Below are 17,492 nucleotides of genomic sequence, written 5' to 3'. Positions count from 1 at the left end.
TTGAAATTTTATGTCAAAAGGAAAAATTTAGATATTTAAGAATTAAAATAATTTATAGTTTGAAGAAAGCTTAAAATACAACTAGTCTAACTTACAATTAAGTGGTAAAATTCTTTTTTGTTCTCTGGTAGATGGCCATCAGTTTCTCTCTGAACACATTTAGTGTGGGAATATGTCTAAAAGCAATTTATTACAATCTCAATAACGTGTATTTAACTATGATAGTAAAAAAAAAAGCACGATCTCTGATACAGGTTATAAATTGACAAAATGTTAGCACACAACATTAGGAAAGCAAAATAAAGCAATTCTTTTCCTTGTTTCTTTTTGCTTTTTGTCTTTATGATTAACAGATCGATAATTAAAAACCATGTCCAAGGCCACATTTAAAAAAAACACAAAAACAATCATTTTTTTGTTCTGAAAGTTTGGCTTCTGCACTATAAGATACTAGAGGGTTTATCTTTCAGTGATTTTTAAATTTAGCAAACCTAGGTTTAACTTAAAATATTTAATGAAAAGGAAACGGTGAATAGAACATTAAAAGGTAGTAAGAGACTGAAGTCCAAAAGGAACTTTTGAGTAGTCCTAGTGATCAAAGGCAACTAGTACTATGGCCAATAGCATGTAAAAAGGTGTCCAACACATTAATTATCAGGGAAATGAAAATTAAAACTATAATAATATATCAATAGACACAAGAGATTGCTCAACAAGAAAATAACTAATATGAAGTGATTGTGAAAATGTGGAGTAACTGGATCTTTTACACATTGTTGTTGCAAATGTCAACTGGAATAATCACTTTGAAAAATTATGTAAAGTAAAACTAAAAATACCTATGACCCAGCAATTTGAACTGGGGAATGTACTCGACAATAATGAGTTCTTATATACACCAAAAAATATAGACAGAACCTTTCATTGTAATTGTCCAAAACTGAGTTTTAAATGTCCATCTATAGTAGGATGGATAAATAAATTGTGTACTATTCTTGCTGTTCAGTAATGAAAAAGAACAAACCATTGCTACATAAAACAACATAAATGAATCTCACAGACATAATGATCATCAAAAGAAGACAGACTTAAAAGAGGAAGAAAGAGCATATGATTCCATTTATATAAAGTTTAAGAATAGGAAAAATAAACTTATGGTGATAAGGGTTACAATAATTGTTACCTTCGTGGGTTGACATGGGGAGGGGCATGAGGGAGCCTCCTGAGGTGCTAGAGATTTTCTACATATTGATCTATGTGCTGGTTACACAGGTATCTACATTTATAAAACTTAATTGATTAGTATATTTGAGAATTATATACAGAAAAACTGCCAAGAATCTTATAGCTTTATAATATTATATTCTAAAATATAATTCATATTTCATTTTCCATCTCAGCCTCTTTAGAATACACTAAAACAATACTGTGTATTATAGAGTCAAGTTGGAAAGAGTTGCCAAGAGTTTAATTTGAATTAATTATTGTATTTGCAGAAGAAAATCTTCTCTATAATTGTATATCTTGACAATAAGAAAGTATATTTAGCACTTCTGAATAACCTTCTGTTTACTTAATATAAGAGCTCGCTAATATGAGTTGCAGAGTTTCTCATTGATAAAGCATTCTTGAAAAGAAAGTATTTTAAGTAGCAGTTACTTTATTCACAATAAGGCAAATTAGGTACGACCTAGGTCAACAAATAAATTTAATTGAGAAGGATTACCTTGACATTTTTGGAATTCTATAGCAAATTGGATTAAAATGACTTGTACCACACATAACTCTCTTGAAAAATTGAATTTAATTTTTAAAAAGCAGTCACTTAGAATGGTATTATAGTCTATGGCCATGCTACCCTGAACAAGCCCAATGTCCGATCCTGGAAGCTAAGGGTCGGGCCTGGTTAGTATTTGGATGAGAGACCACCTAGGAAGGCCAGGTGCTGTAGGCATAAAATAAAATCAGAATTACATGCTGATCTGAAGTCAACAGCAATCTATGAGATCAAATAAAGGTTCTTCTCAAAAATCATCACACGCAGTCCTAAAAAAAAAAACAACAGCAAGGCGGGGAAGGAAGGAAAAGGAAGGAAGGAAGGAAGGAAGGAAAGAAGGAGGGAAGGGAGGGAAAGAAGGAGGGAAGGAAGGAAGAAAGAAAGGCATTATAACAGTATATACCCGAGTATCATGAACTCAAGAACCTAAACATTTTAGTCTTATTTTTGGAGGAGCAAACATTTTGGGAGGAGTGGACTGGTTCATCCTATGACCTTCCTTCTCTGAAAACTGTAGAGCTACTCGTGCACCCAGGCACACTCAATACTTTCACTTATTCAGAACTATTCTAATAGCATCAACCTCCCTTAGTGAGGAATATGAAATTAAAATCATATTCTTCTGCTATTAATAAGATAAAAATTAAAGAAAAATAGAGAAGACCAACTATCTAAAACATATATTTTAAAAATAAGTCACACACATACACACAAGAAGAGGAGAGACAGAAAAAAACTCTACTCTTTTCATGAGAAATTTTTTTTCAATTAAATGGAAAGAGAAATTAATCAAACAAAGGAAGAAGAAAGGATCAGTTAGACAATTGAATGCCAAATACTTACATCTTTTATTATATCATTATGACATTACCTGAGTGGGGCATATGAGATAAAAGAGAGCATTTCTCAGAAGGGCATGGAAACCCTGCTCCATGAGAGAGCAGGTAACTTAAATCATGTCTTTTAGTGAGGCCCAAGGTCCACCAGAGAGCAAGCTGTAGGAATCTTGCTGATACAAAGGTGCTGCCTACTTCCATCACCACCACTCACTCCTTTCCTCTTAAAGCCCTGCCCTCTACATCTTCATCCTACACTTGTGTTGGCTTCGTTTTTGATATTGAAAAAGTAGAGGGTATGCTCTAAGATGCAAGGAAAATGCTCTAGTTTCAGGAGTGTAGCCCAACTCTTCTGTTTTTATTCAATTTTGTTTTATTCAAACACTCAAACTTCTATTATGTGCAAAGCACTATGTTAGGTCCAGGAGAAAAAACGACTATAAAAGAGAAATAAAATATATTTTTGACAAGTTGGCTTCACATTGCTTAAAAGCCTGTGGAGGGAATGGGAGTGGTGGGAATGTCTGAGACCAAAACAAAAACAAAAACAAAACAAAACATAAGTATGATGAAAGAAGTACAATAGGGAAAGGATACCCTAAATGCATCACATCTGGAACCATTCGACTTTTCCATAGGAAATAAGGGAATTTTAAGACAACGAAGGCCATTTAAAGATAGAGTCCCCAGTGGTCTCTAGGGATGGGAGTGAGTGAAAGACACAGCCAAAGTCAAAATCTTCTGTAGAAAGGTAGGTATAGGATAAAACAAATAATTTTGTTTTAAGGAAGCTAAGTACATTCAACTATTGCTAGCATTACCTACTTATTATTTATAGCCAAAAGGACTGGAAATTTATACCCAAGAAAAATAAAATTAATTTACTTCAAGATATTAAATTATTTATAACAATTCTAATTCTTCCTAAAAAGTATCACTTGAACATAATCCTATGTACTAAATTTAAAAAAAAAAGAAAAGAAAGAAAAGTGGGTAATTAGTTACTAGTATTTAATGAAATGTTGCTCCATAATTCTTTTGAGATTAGTAGCTAAAATTAACAAAGGATTGAGTAAGAGACATTAGAACTTAAGTTGTTCCATTAAGTTAGTTATGTAAATGGATAAATAATGAGTATGTTACAAAATGGTCACTTTGCTATTATAATAAGAGGCAAAAGAAAAATAAATTATTGAATTATTTTATTTAAATGGACCTTAGAAATTATTTAATAAATTCTTGTTTTAAAAGGGGAGAGAGTGAAAGGTGTTTACATTAAGGATGTATTTACAAAAACAAAAACAACTGTAGTTGAAGTCAGATGATTTCATTTTAGAATTTAATCCTGTAATTTGATAGGTTGTGTCCTTGGACAAACCATTCAATTTATCTAAGCTTAAGTTTATCAGTCAAAAAAGATTTAACAACTTCATAGGATGGTCGGTCTCAGGATAGTAACTTAAATTAGATACTGTATAGGAAGATGATTTATGATATGTATTGCTTTTCTCAAATATTGGTTATAATTTTGAAGCCCAGGTCATGAAACTATTGAAGAGGTGCAACCAGGATTGGAAATGCAGTTTTATTCACTCTCAGTTCTATAGGTTATGTTAGGGCATGACACTGCTTGGATCCCCCAAGTTTCTTATGGGGCCAGGTGGGCCTAGAGTGCTCACAGCATAAGGGCTCTATTCTGGCTGTATTTGGCCCTTTCTTGTAATGCACTATACAAATAAAATTTCTTCCTACTTGTACAGTTCCAGAGCAAAGTCGGAGAACAATACTTTCTTAACATGGGTCCCCCTCCCAGCTCCACCAATGGCCTATCCCGGTTGTCAGAACATGATGGTTTGAGATAGAACACTCAGAGTTCTGGGAAGGCAGTTATAGCCCATAAGCTATTGGCCAGAGGCTGGGCTGTGGTGCCCATTAAAGCTAGAGAAGACCTCCTGGTGGCCACGAAAATGTCCTCCTGGCTAGTCTTGTGGCAGCTGTGCAGTGATGTTTAGATTATGGACACAAGAGTCAAGACTGTTCCAATTTTCCTTGGGATTTTGATATGTACTGCTTTGATTGTTTGTACAGTAAAATGACGGTATATTCAAGGGAAAATAAGCCAGCCAAAGATTTTCTGCCCAAGTTGAAAATATTGTAAAATCAGTGAGAATATTAGACTCATTACAGAAGCCCTCCAGTTACCTGCAGTGGAGATAAGCTCTCTGAAGTGACAAACTCTGTTTAGTAGCCTGTAGTAAAGATGTGAATAGGTCCACCTTTTCCCTAGGGGACACAGCAGACCTTCTCAACTAATAACAGAAAAGTAAGTCCCCTAAAACTTCACTTCACGAAGTTAAGATGCCTCAGATTGAAGAACAGACATTGTCACTCAAAGAAACATCAAAACCTCAAAAACTCTCCAGTCCTAAGTGATTAAAGCCAAAAATATCTTCAAGGCATCTTAGGAGAATGCAGACTAACGTCAGAGGGAAATAGTTTATGGTTTTGAAGAAAATGTTCATTTTCAGGAAAGCCTAAAGCTGCTGGCCCAGGAAGAAGTTTGGGTGGTTGGAAAGAGGGCATAGCTGAAGGGACAGAAAGAAATGCTTGAAAACTTCAACACACAAGGAAACAAGTTGTGAATGATAAAGAGTCAATTAAAACCCATTGTTGAATCTATACTGAAGATAATAAACTTACTTACTGTCTTTACAGAAGATTACATAATGATGGCAAAATAAAATAGAAGAAAAAAAAAAGAATCAGAAAATAGTGACCAAGATCATTGGTCAGGTGTCTATTTGAGGAAACTCATTGATGATGTTAAACATTACCTTAAAAAAATTGAAAGAGAAAAACAAGGGATATTTTTAATATGACATGAAGAAAATCAAATGCACAAATTATTTATAGTTCAAATTCAAAGCCTCTAACCAGAGCAGTATGAAAATTCACAATTTTAAAAGGAGGTTCACAGTTTTCAACTAAAATTCCAGACACTTCCAGAACATAAAATGCAACTTTACAGAAAAATCAATAGAGGCAGGAACTTATCACTTAGCGGAGAAACTTCCCAAAATGTATGAAAACATTGGCTTTATACATCAAAACCTTGTCTCATACAGGAAGATCAACAAATACCTGGAGGAAAAAATTGGAAAGCACCATATCCTTCACAGGAGGATCAGTTTGCATGAGAAAGTAGCTCAAGAAAGTTGGTTGGCAGTGCTGTTGACCAAGAAAAAGCTCAAGAATCTAAAGAAAGAAAATCAGAACAGGCAAAAATTGGCTAAATTAGAATTTCAAATCCAACTTTTTCCAGGGGGTCCCATAGCACCTGCTCTTCCACGTGAGGCTCAGGGCAATGAACCAGCAAGTTCAGGACATGTAAGGTTCCCCAGTGAGGCCGAGGGGTGGGCTATGAGGGCCCTGGATAGAGGGTGATCTGCAGGTTTGATTCAGGTTTACAACTGGCAACCCTCCCCCCAAAAAAATTCCACGGGCACACAGAGATATGGGATGTGTTTCTTCTCTTTAAATTCATTTTGAGTAATGCCCTTTTAGTTTAATCTTGTTACTTAATTGATGCTACATTTGTTCTCATTGAAGTTTTATATAATTAAGATAGTATTTCCACAATACAAATTGTTCTAATATAACTCTTAACAATATATCATTCCCAATTCATTGGACCCTCTAGAATTACACCTTATAAGTATGTATTATATTTTAATTAATTAAATTAAATCTCTTTTTCTCCATGTCTATTTGCTTCTTTCGCCCTCCTTATTTTATTCTCTCAAATACACCTTCTTAATAAGCTAGAATCATGGCCCCCATCTTCCAGGCTCTGTCTTCTCTCTTATAGTTTCAAAACCCAAAATAAAAAAAAAGCCTTTCCCCATAATGCTAACTTGAAAAATTCAAGGAAAGACCTGTGATTATTATCCTTCTTAGCATGCCCCCTCCTGTAGCATAGGAGGAGGATGCTAAGCAGGGAACACCATATAGAATCAGAGTTGCTTGGGGAACGGGTTACTGGAGGACAAAATTAATACACAAACACACAAAATGTGTTTTTCATTTTCCAACAGAAGATAAGGAGAGTGGCAAGCAGATAAAAACGATGGTTGTCCACTTTTTTCCTCCAGTTTAAATCAGTGGAAGTTCTTACCAAGTGTTGACTGAAGTAATCAAATTAGCCACAACAAAAGCGCAGAGGAAAAGTTAGAATTTAGTCTAGATAATCTGTAAGTAAGTTGTAAGATAAGTAAATAAATACTTGAGAATTGAAAAAATGCTTAACCCCTTATTACTACTAATTAAAAATACTTCTAAGTAAACACATCTATAAAAAAAATTACCAGAAATAAAACTCATCATACTTCAGCTTACAAATAACATGTGTCTAATCTTAAAGATTTCTGAGCTTCCTCAACCCAATACATGCAGTCGATGTCATAAACCCAGTTCATATATGCATATTTACAAAGAAACAAACATTTGAATTTTGATTCATATTTTAGTAGTACTTTGAATTCTTATTGCCTCCATGAACATATCTCTGAACCAAATATTAACTGTCCTTACCTACATAATTTTCATTGTTTTTTTAGAAATTAATTTATCAGCGTTTTTGTGTGTCATTGCCTAAATCAGCACTATATTTTAATACATCACGAAATCTAAAAATTTGAAAATATGTGTCATGTTGTATACATTGGAAAGTAAATAATTCTGAATAATTCTCTGGAGCTTACTCCTCTGCTTAAATTAGGGACATCAATAAATTATTTAGGATAATTAATTGATTGATGGATTAAACTACCAGAGTTAGCTTGTTCTGCAAGGGGAAGACACTGAGATAGAATGATTGGTAAAAGTAGTATCAGGACTAGAATAAAGGCTATGAGATATATAACTTCCAGGGGAACAAAAAGAAGAGAAGCAATAAATTTATACTTCACTCTGGCAGCTCGGGTACCTTGCAGACACCAGGAGGGCCACTCCTGGATCCCATTGCCCACATCAGAAGCTATTTCCTGCCATGTGGCATTGGTTGTTGATAAGCATGTGTTTACCCTGGTCTGGCAGCCAGACTCTGCACTGATAAATGCATTAGTACTGTTTTGTCATCAATTTCCTGTACATGTGTGAGCCTGGAGTAAAATGTAACAGATAGAAAAGAGAGACTTTAGGAATTAAGGAGAGAAATACTGAAGAGAACTACCCTCAGCCTCTAACTTTTCCTTATATCTCTTAGCCCCAAATGTCATATGTGGGGAGATGGGGGGAGAGGAGGAGGATGGGAAAGTGACATTATACAAGTGCACTAAAAGTAAGTTATGTATATAACAAACCACATCAAGATTTTTATCTTTGTAATGAAAGTCATAGTTCATAAAACTGTCCAAATAGCCAAATTTAAAAGAAAAAACAGGATCTGCCTCTCCCTACCAAAAAAAAAAAAAAAAATGCTTGTTAATAAAAACAAAAGGAATAGAATCTCCCTCCCCCCTCCAAAAAAGAAAAGAAACATAAAAAAAACAAACGGAGAAAAAATTAATTATGTATAACAATAGACAACATTTGTTGAATACTTACTCAGTGCCAGGTTCCATGGATTATCCCATTCAAAGCTCACAACAACATAATTGGGACTGGTAATATTAAATACTTGAATTTTCAAGCTCAGGAAATGAAATCTTAGAGAGATAACTTGCCCTGAATTTGAACCTGGTCATCTTATACCAAGTCCTGTGTTAAAGGACACACGTGCTACCCTTTCAAGTCAGTGCTGCCCTCCAAAGTATGAAGAAGGAGACTGCTTTCACCATAATGACAAAGCACCCTCTTGGAAAGCGCATAACTTAAGATGAATCACCAAAGATCACCTTAGAAGGAGTAGATGGTTCCGGGGAGGAAACTTCTCTTTAATTTTCTAATGCCTGATGAAGCTTAATCTTTGCAAAAGAAATAGGGTCATCTCTTTTTAATATTAATTCTTCTGTGGTGTGAATATCTGAGAAATGTCTAAATTTGTGCTGCAGCAGCACAGAATATAATGCAAGAATTATTTTTCAGTTCTTAGTTTCAGTTGCCACAAAACAATAAATGAATAAAATCTATTTGTTATCACACCTTTTTAGCTTATTCCATAGTACCAGGGATATAGAAAATCTTCCATTAGAAGCCATAATAACTTAAATGGAAATATTTTCAGTATTCAACTAAGTATAAACTCTGAATAACTCACACAAGCTTTTAATCTCTAAATGGAAAGGAATTTAAAACAATTTTAATATTTATACATTTTTTTGGAGAGAACGGAAAGATAGCACTGATTATACATTAGCTAAAGCACAAATATAAAAATTGAAAAGCACAAAATTATAAGAATAAAGCATGACATGATCAACCAATTTATTTAATTTACTGATTTCATATACATTACATTTTAAGTGCATTTGAATTGATAGCTTCATTTCATAGCATATATCTTTTGGTAAATAAATGCTGAATAACATATATCATTTTCATATTGCTAGACTGGGAAAATTTCTCTTGTGCCCTTCTACTCTTCAGAGGTTATTTATCATTATCATGGGTAATTGAGTCTATGGTTCTTTCATAAATTCATGTTTTTATTTATATGTGTAATGAAAACCTAAAAATCATAGTATATGGGTCAAAAAACTTGTAAAATGACAATTTCTTTATTATTCGTGACCTTTTTTTTCCTAAGGCTCTTCTTACACCCTTAGGATTTCATTCTCTTTAATAGATCAGCCTATACTAGTACATTAGCCCTTAGAGGTAATGTCTGTAATATAATAGAGGCTTTTAAAGACTTCAACAGACTCCATTGCTGAGAATTTCAAACTTCATCAAGCTTGGGAGGAAAGGTTCCTTGTACTATCAATACTTCAAATGTGTTCTGGATTCTAAAAAGAGGGGAAAAAATAACAAAAAGCAGAATAATGAGAATAAGAAAAATTTTTTGTGCTATTTTTTAAAAAATCAACTAATACATTTTTCATGAATAAATTCAGTAATATTAACTAGGTACTTGTTAAAAACTTTTCTTCCTACCACAAATGCAAATAAAAAGATGACCAAAATACAGTCTTGCTCTCAGAAAAATCCTAGAAAAAAACACAAAGCAATCATTACAATTGTGCTGAGTTCCATATTAGCAGTATGCACATGGAACAGTAGAGGCACAAGCTAGTAGAGGCCAAAATCTTCCAAATGGGGGCATAATGAGAAACAACATGAAAGCCTTCAGAATAGAAAAAATATTAAAAATGAGTTTTAGAGAGTAAAGACATATGGTGAGGTGACAATGACTACTATGGAGGAAGAAGCATCAGGTGTCATGGCTCAAAGGGGTAATGATGCATGGCTCATGAGTGGCACTGTGGGTGGTTTAGAATGGCAGGGGATGCAGTTGAATACTTAGAGGCCAAATCAAGAAAGGCCTTAGATTTCAATCAAGAGTTTGACATCATCCTCTGAGCAATGACATGATGGTTAATTTTATGTCACTATTTCTCTGGAGAACCCTGACTAACACAAATGGGAAACCTCCAAAAGGTTATAGCCAGGGAACAATGTGATTAATTTTACATTTTAAAGAGTAATATCAGTGATGGTGAGTAGAATTAGACTATTTTGTTATTTTTTTAAAAAATGCATTCAGTATTTACTGTGTTCGGCACTGAGATGGCATTAAGGTTACTAACAACAACAATGAAAAAACTATAACCCTTGCCCCCATAGTTAGTTAAAGTATCTACAATATATACTTTTTGGAAGCATGATCAAATAGGAGATTACTGAAAAGCTCCATCAAGAAAATATGAAGCAGAAATGACAGGCTAGTTATAAAATGGTTTAGGGAGGCATCACTGGCAAGACCCTAGCAAAACAACTGAATGTGGGGTAGGAGTTATTTAAGAGAGCAAAATAAATAGAAAATGATCCCCAAGTTTCTGTCTTGGAACCAGCAGAGAAATAGCATCAAGAGTGGGAGATTAAGCCATTCATTTATAAGAGCTAAGCTATATTGTAAACAGAGAGAAGACCTTCATATAGTTTATTCAATTAGTAAAATAATCTTACGGGGTAGGTGTTATTATCCTCATGATTCTTTTGCAGATGAGGAAAACGGTGTGAGGAAATGGACACATCTTGCATGTAATAGAGCTAGATTCAAACTCAGACAGAGCTCAGGCCAATGCAAACCATTTCATAGGCAGCATATTGGCCACAGCATGCTGCCTCTCACTTAGTTCTTGGATGACTGAGTAAACAGAAAGATGTAGAGTTAGAAGTTCCTTTCGAAATGAAATTCTTTAAAGCACCATCCCTTCATTAAGACTTTTAAATAAGACATTTATACATCACCAAAAGCATAGTTTCCCCTGTTTGAGTCTTCCGGCATGTGAGTTTAGCATGATAAATTAACAATCTTTTGAAAAGTCATAAACCAATACATACTTGCTGGTTGACTGATTTATTTAACTAGAGAGGTTTCTTTTTCCAACAAACTATTTGCAAATTATTCACCCAACACTTCTATTGCACTATTTCAGCCACTGCAAATGACATCGCTAGGGTATAATTCAGTGATTGTGTACATGTATTTGGTTCTGATTTACACATGACGATTCTATTCTAATGTTCAATAATCTGAGTATATTTAACATTAATGTGCTCTCGCTGTACTTTTGAACATTATCTTTAGGTATCATAAAGATATGCTGTGCTGCTGATATTTCAAGCGCAGAAAAAGTTCTTCAGTGCCAAATGATATCCAACATTTATTTACGTAGAACTTGTGTAACAGTCACCATTGTAAGCACTTCACAGAGATTAACTCATCTACTCTTGACAATGGCCTTATGTAATAAGTATTTTTTTTATTACAGTTCCCCCTCCATATAAATCTAGGAAGTGAAACCTTGAGTGGACTTCATGGCCCACCCTCCACTAAGGTTACCCAATAAAGCCATGACTAAATTTTCTACTGCTACATATGGAGTAGTGCTAGAGCAGACAAAACTAAATATGACTGTGGCTGAAAAGAGAAAGATAACAGGACTAAAAATGCACACGTCAGGAATCAGAGTCCTTGCCATTAATTTAATTGTTAAATCATTAATAGTGACTCTGGACTTCTTATTGCAAGATTGAGACAGCATTGGTTGGAGGAAAAAGACAAAGTTTTGAATTTAGACAAGCCCGGGGTTTAGACATGGCCCTGCCATTTGCTTGCCAAGTAACCCCACAGAACATGTGTAATCTCATAGTCTCTGTTTCCTCATTTGCAAAAGAAAATCAAAACTATTTTGTAATGTTACTCAAGATATGAAACTCTGTAAACCGTAAAAGCACTATTCAACGATGAGATAGCATCATTATGGCTAAGCAACCAGAGTTTATTATCCTCAGTTGCTATGCACATTAGCCAATTGGCTATGCCATTCTGAGTATGAACTACTACATCAAAACATTTTCTTTATGGGATAAAGAAAATATTTTATTTATATGTATAGCAATATGTTTTAAACATACATGTATATATATTTTTATAAAATGTTTATTTCTTTGTATTCTCCTTTCTAAATATCACATTCGGATAATTTGGTTTCTCTGTATCTTCCCTGAATAGCTTGACCATATTGACACTAGCTAATGATATCTTTTTCTGGACAATGTGAAAAATGTGGAGATATTGGGAAAAAAGAGGATCCAGGAAGAAAGGAAATTTTTTGTGTGTGGGAAATTCCTTACAAATAGCTTGTTTATAAGAAAAGGGCTTAAATCATTTTTTATTTTCTAGACATTCATTATTGGGGATCAAGTGTGTGTTTGTGAGTGTGTACATGTATGTGTGTGGTGTGCTCTAGGAAAAGCTATAATTTAAAACTCTCCTGAATTACTTTGTAAAATTTCTACTTAATCATTTAATATTACACAGGCAAATAACGAGAAAAATAATCCATGTACAATCTTTTGTCAAATGAGATCATTCAAATTTTTAAAAATAGATTTATACAGGTTTTATACTAGAAACTGAGTCTGTAATTCAGCAAGTAACTTTTTTTTTTTGCTTTATTTAGGAAGAAGGAAATCATTACAATTATTACTTTTGAGCTTTTATTTCTTTTAGAGAAAATATTTTTTAATGGCAAAGGCTCAGCATACTAAAAAAAAAAATATTATTTTAGAGAAAAATAATTTCCAGGTAAAATCTAAATACAGTAACAACTTTAGTGAAAAATTACTACAAGCTGACCTCTTTTTAATGGCTTTTGGGACTCTAAATGTATGCTCTGAATAGAGAATAAAAAGGCCTGGAAGAAAACACAATACATTCAAGATAATAGCTGACTTGAGAAGCAGGCAGGAAAGGGAATAAGTCCAGAGATGGTGGCTGAAATCTATCTGAAATGAAGAAATTTCATTTATATTAATTAGAGGCCATTTTAAGTATGACTATAAGATTTTTGCCTTCATTAATTAGATAATTCATAATTTCAATTTAAACTCTACTTTGTCCCTAGTACTTTTGGAAACCACGCAGATATAAAGCCCATGTAAAGAAAAATAACGATCGCGCATATGAATAACCATATTTTTAATATCAGTATGAAAATAAATATATAAATTTTACTACACTTTCATTCAAATATGATATACAGGCTGTACATTTCTGCCATATTTTTAAATGTGGCCTCATTTCATGTACTTTCTAAGTGAACAAATATACATGGAAAGATTTCAAATATGGAAAAACTGAAATGTAACATCAGTAAAAAAAAAAAGCTAAACGTAATACAAAACGCTTTCATAGAACTGGTCATGCAAAGTTTTGAATAGATTGTCTGGTATCACAAAATGACATGCCATTACATTTAATATATAATATCCCAAAGACAACATAGAGACAGCATTTTCCTTCACCACAGATGAACCTGCTTGGGGAGAAAAAAAAAAAGCATTCGATGGAGAACACATTGTGCTACTCGTGTGCGAATACCAAGATGAGAACAACGCAGGCTTTGGTGGCGATTAAAGGCCAACGTGACATCTGCAGGTGACTTTGGATTCTGGAGTCTGCCCAGTGATTATGCTGACCGTAGTGAAGTGCTCTCCATTAGTGCTATAATGCTCTGCTCCGGAGATTTTATTAATGAACGTGAACTTCATGGTTTTCTGAATGGATGGTTTTCTGAATTTGGAGATTAGATGTTGGGCATATCTTTGTAATAGCTTGAAAATTCATGTGCATTTTTAAAAATTCAATTCAGTAGCAAATTCTTTTGGAATTATTCCTTACATATTGTAAGGATTTTTTTGAACTAGGTTTATTTTTTTAATTTTTCTGGCTCTTGGCTTTTATATTTATGTATTTACTTATCAAATTAATCAATCTAAGGGCATAGACCAACTCCTAATACTATGAAATGTATTATATATGTTGTATTTTGATTAAAATCTGATCCCTGGATCTAGGAGGAAACTATCATAAAGTATAAAAAGGTAAAAAGAAAGTTGTTTATTTACTAGAGATCCACAGTTAACTCTAAAGATATTATTGATCTTTGAAGGTAGCCCCAGAAGAGGATATTAAGTCACCTATTTGTGACATAATTATAATTATTCTCTAGGGCAGTGAAGGGTAGCACAATGTGCCACCTCCAAATATGCCACTTGGCATATTGATTATTTTGAGCTGTAGCACTTGAAAAACAGCAAATGCAGGGAGTCTTTCTCTGAAATATTTTCCTATTGACAGATCCTACAAAAGGAGTTTGATTGTTATAAATTTCCTCACCAGGAGTTTCATCAACCAGAGAATATTGCCTCTCGTCACAGGAGAGGAAACTGGAAGTCCATACCACACCCAGAAATACTTTGTCACGAGCTATCATACCACCAATTGATTCATCTAAGGGCCCATTCATCCTTCCTAAAAATCATTTGATCTCCCTTAGGAGGCCTATATTCCCTCACCCCTTTCCCTATTAAGATGGTTTTTAAGGCTGACTTCTAAGCCACCTCTTTGAGTTGCTCATTTTTTCTGGGTATCTCCAATATCTATGTGAATTGTACATGCTAATAACATGTTTGTTTGTTTGTTTTTCTTTTCTTAGTATGTCTCTTTTTACACGGGTTTCAGCTAAGAACTCAGAAGGGTAGAGGGAAAATTATTTTTTCCTCGCTACAGCAGAACACCAAAAAAGTTATAAATATTAAAAAATAACATCACTTATAATCAAGTGAGGTATAGGCTATATCTGACACAGCCTCTGAAAATTCCATTACCAGTTCTATGTGAAACTAGGAATGGGACAGAAGTCATTTGATAGGAAACCCACATATGTCTTCATGAAGAAATGTTCCTTTACTTATAATCAAATTTCTACAAACCCGTTCCAAATGGCAGCTACTAAAATTGAAATATAATTATGCTTGGATTCTTGCAGGCTAATAAAGGGTAAGTGCATATGATGTCTTCTCTTCTCTGGAATAATTCGATAGCACACCAAGATCACTTTTTAATTTATTTCATTATAACAGTGAAATATGCTCATAGTAAAAATCTCAAACTGTTCAGAGGGTATAAGGCAAAAATCAAAATCTCTTTTACCCCCCAAAAAACCCTGAAGTTTCACTCCAGAGAGGTAAATACTATGTAAAGTTTCCTGTACACCTTTCCAAAATTCTTATAACTTGCGTTAATTTTAAGTCTCCTCCAAGGGTATAATTATCTAGTCTTGGACTAAAATGAAAAGAAATTAGTAATAAATATGATACAATTAATGCATCAATTGACAACTTTCTCATGTAGAATCTTTTTGCTCTTTTGCATCTACATATGGGCTACAGTCAGATAGGGATGATGTAACTATCACAAATAACGCAAACTTAGTAGAAAAGCTCACACATTTCTAGAAAATTACTGTTTGTTCCCTGGACAATCTCTTACATTGACATTTTTTAAAATTTATTTGAAATATTAAGTTTGAATTTTTTATGTAAATCTTTATTTTGAACTCTGCTGCGGGGGAAGCAATAACAATTGTTTGGGGATTGGATAAAATCCTGGAGGCTTTTAAGGCAATTGTGGAAATCCCGGGTGTTTGATGGAAAATGTTTGGCCACTCAAACCATCTGCATCACAGTTAAAAAAAATTTACAACAGTAATTTGTGATATTGCATTTTTGTACTATACATAAATTTGCAGTATTAATTCCAAAACACAGTCTCCAAATAGGCCAAAGATTTCTAGATAGCAATACAACTGGCCCATATACTAGGAAATCTTTTTAATGACAGGAATAGAAATGTTCAAAAGAAAGCATTTTTTATTCTAATGTAGGAAGAGCAGGGAAAGAATTGTTAGAAGAGAATGGGTGGAATTCCAAGTCACTTCATTATATCTAATTTCTCTTTCTTTGACATGTATATTAATTTCAATCAGTTCTTCATATTGCAACTAAGGATTTCTCAGTTACTAGTAACTATTGCCCACAAATATACAAATAATAAAATGGTTGTTCATAGGTATTTTTTGACTCTCAATAGATTAAAATGAAAATACCTGAGAACAAAGACAAACTGATAAATGATCAACAGATTATTTTATAATGAAACTTCCCTCCTGCTAAGGAGAAAAAAACGTTTCCATTTTTAGCGGGATAAGGAATCTAAAAGACAGCATGGCTCTGGGAGTCTTACCCTATCTTGGCCTGCAGATTTTCTGCAGCAAACACATTTATGATAACTTTTCCTCTATTAACCTTACAGAGAACATATTGGAAGTTACACCACAAGTATCTGAACACATATATCTCCGTGCCTCATCCTATTTTTTCATCACGTATGGGGTACATATCTACCTGAGCCTCGAGAATATATGCAGTCGCTAGCAAAACTCATCTGGACAGAGAAAAAAAAAGTGGTCTTAAAAACAAAACTGAGATGTGGAAAAATCAAGTTTTCTAAATCTTGTTTTGCCTTTGACCTCAAAGGATTTCTATATAGAATAAGCTTTGTGGAATACAAAAGGAAGGGAAGGATTTGGCCAAGAGAACAGAAGGGTAAGATCAAAGTCCGAAGTTGTGAGTAAGCCTAAAAAATACTTTATTGCACTCAGGGCCCTTGGCTCTGCAATTTGAACAAAACTAAAGACACCCAGACTTGTCAACTGAGTCAAGAAGCAAATGATGCCAAAGATAGCATTTTAAATGTTTTAATGGAATGATTTAAATTAGTTAAGCATGAGGATTTTTTCCTAATCCAAAGCCACAGTAAACTGGTGTATATTTTGAATACTGTAAATTTCTATTTGCCATTAATTTTGGATGTCGAAATTATTTAACAATTCAAGTATGCTTGAGGCAAAAAAAAAAAATCAATACAGTGCTTGTTCAGAACTCTAAAAATAAAACAGTATTTTACATATAAATAAGAATAGTCAAATTTATGATAGTATATCTACTCAAAGATGTCATGCACTTATTCTAGTAATGCTACTGTTATTCAAAATATTTTTTGAATTATTTTTATAATGAAATTTTGGGCCTCTGAAGAAAATTACTCCCAAATTTTCACAGTTTCTTTAATGGAAATATTTTGTTCTGGCTACAAACTAATATTTTTCTAGTGTAAATATTTTAATATATATTCTTCCAGAATGTTTCTATGAATTTGTCACATGGAGATAATAGTGTACAAAATGGTATCATTCTATAAATTTTTTATTTTACTTAATGTATGTGTTATATATACATAGATTATGTGTATTACTAAGACTATGTTAATAAATATGCCTTGTTAAATTTTTGTTAGTGAGCAGTGTTTT

The sequence above is a fragment of the Pteropus medius genome, unplaced genomic scaffold (assembly GCF_902729225.1).
Source record: "Pteropus medius unplaced genomic scaffold, Ma_sr-lr_union100, whole genome shotgun sequence".
Taxonomy (NCBI): Eukaryota; Metazoa; Chordata; class Mammalia; order Chiroptera; family Pteropodidae; genus Pteropus; species Pteropus medius.
Note: the sequence above shows the minus strand (reverse complement) of the source record.